Below are 2,496 nucleotides of genomic sequence, written 5' to 3'. Positions count from 1 at the left end.
ATAGATAGATAGATAGATAGATAGATAGATAGATAGATAGATGCTTTCTCGTTTGTTTCATGGTTCTATTTTGTTTTCCTGTATGTGTTTACTTTTCTTCTCCCACCCGACAGGAGACAGAAATTGAGTCCATAAACCTCAGACATAGCATATCCTCTGCAGCTCCAACCACTGGACAAGGGCCAGTACTAACTCCTATAGCCCTGAACAATGAAAGACACCAGTCAACATTAGCCAAATCTACCCTAAATTGAGCTACACAAACAACAAAGAGAGATTAATGCACACATTTCCAATCCCTAATCACAGTTACCAGAAGATAGCTAGTGTGAGTGAGACTAAGAACACACCAACATAAATTCATCAATTGAATACAAATACAAAGACATTACAATATTTCTTAAGGATAAGATTATTTTAGCTTATATGAAGAAATGAGAGTTGATCAAACAATGACCAAGATCCAGATCTAGAAAATTTTTCAAGGAAGAAACTAAATGAAACTAACTGAAAAATAATTTAAAAGACTGGTATTTAAATATGTTCAGTGGATTGACAGAAAGATCAAAAATGCAAGAAGAATGAAGAGAAAAACTTGGAAGAATTTAGGAAAAAACTACAAGAACAAACAGATTAAATAAATGCATAATTTTAAACCAAACAAAATCTGAAAATAGAAATCCAGATGATTAATACTAAGATTTTAGAAATGGACAATATACTGAAAGGGAAAAGGAGTAGATTTGAACCAGTGGAAGCCTGTATAAACAACCTTAAAGATAAATGTTTTCCTGTTACTAAGCTAGAAAAAACTATCTGAAAAAAGAAGGGATATATTGAAAGAAAGCCTGAGATATATGTGGGATAGCATGGGAAGGAATTACTTACGTTCATTGAAATTTCAGAACAGGAAAAGACAATAAAAAGAGAGGTTGTCTGAAGAACATGGTCATTTTCCTGTGTGCTCCACTCTGCCTCTGGAACCTTCATAGTTTCATGTGCTCCCCCTTCTCACCCTTTGTTCCTCTCACAAGAGTTGCCACCTCACCATTGTCACAGTCTGGGTAGAAGTCAGTTGCTATCAGTGCCATGCCTGAGAATAAAGGTTAATGGAGGTTAAAATAGAGGTAGAGGTAAGACTGAAAAGGAGTCTGAAAAAAGGGAGCTGGTATTCAAAGAAGGCGAAGCAGATTATGCACAGGTAATAGATTGTTGGGAAATGGAGGATTAGAAGCTATGTGTTTTGATGGTATAAAGAGGTTATGTCACATCAGGGGAAAGTTGAGGGAAAAGATTTGGATAAATACTTCAGACTTCATACTGGTTGGTCTACAAGACTATCAGGATAAAAAAAGGGATGTTAAAAATACAATGCAGATGAAGTGAAGGTCTGAAGATGCATGTAGAACTTCCAGAGCATGCTAAAATCAATGAACAGATACATTTGCCCCTGGAGATGATGACATAGTCAGGTTTGATAACACTGGAGATGATGATGAGGACATTGATGATATCTAAATTGAACCCAGAATTTTACATTCCATAATTTCTGAGGAAGGTCCTATAATTTAGATTCATCATAGAAGATTAAAATTCCATTTGCATGAGTATGTAATTTGTTCAAGCAGACTAATTTGTTTTTAAGGTATTAGTGGTTCTTTCAAAACAGAGAATGCAGAAATATTTTAGTATTTGCTGAAATTGAACACTAGTTAGCACCGAATTACCACAACATTAGAAACATGTATATAATTGCAACAGTTTTGGCGTGATTCTTTTTTACATTATATGCCCAGGAAATTTCCCAAACAGATTATAGTCTCATGAGATGCATGTATGTATTTTTACAGAACAAAAAGGCTATTTTTTAACATGTCATTTTCAAAAGTTATAAGGTATAATTTGGAGTCCTCTATAAACACTTATATTATGTGTAAATTGAAATATAATTTCATAAGAGTTTGTACAAATTAAATCTTTACCAATGTATCTGTAAGCTAGAAAAAAAAGAGGGAACCACAGCTTAATGAAAAGGCAAGTCCAATTTCTGAATGGAAAAGCTTCAGCTGAGAAATAAAAGAAAATGTTGTACAAAAAGAAAGAAAAGTAATAACATAGAGAAGATTGTTTAAGAGTTGCTAAAATAAAATGACAGACGAGAGGATAACCATTCAAGAAGCAGAAAGAACAGCAAGAAGAATAGACTCCAAAAGGAAATTAACAGGACATATTAAAATCAAAGTTTCCAAAACCAGGGACAAGGAAAAAATCCTGAGAGCAGGTCAGGAAAATCAAAAAGTTAGCTACAAAGGAGTGATCTATGCTTTGATTTCTCAGCAGAAACCACGAAAGCAAGAAGGTAATGGAGTGACAAAACATAACGATGAAAGGAAAATATTGTCAAACAAAATTATATATGCAGAACAAAACTTCCAATCCTGCTTGGTGGCAATGATAGTGTTTGTTTTCCATACAGGAATGTGCTCTTTCACATAG

The 2,496-nt window shown here is 34.0% G+C and overlaps 1 pseudogene; it reads left to right on the top strand.

Moving 5' to 3' along the window:
• Window positions 1-1,089: 1,089 nt before the first annotated feature.
• LOC102813100 lies at window positions 1,090-1,518 on the top strand (annotated as a pseudogene).
• The last annotated feature ends 978 nt before the right edge of the window (window positions 1,519-2,496 follow it).

Source organism: Chrysochloris asiatica, unplaced genomic scaffold (assembly GCF_000296735.1).
Source record: "Chrysochloris asiatica unplaced genomic scaffold, ChrAsi1.0 scaffold00172, whole genome shotgun sequence".
In the NCBI taxonomy this organism is placed as follows: Eukaryota; Metazoa; Chordata; class Mammalia; order Afrosoricida; family Chrysochloridae; genus Chrysochloris; species Chrysochloris asiatica.
Note: the sequence above shows the minus strand (reverse complement) of the source record. Positions and strands in the feature narration are given on the sequence as shown.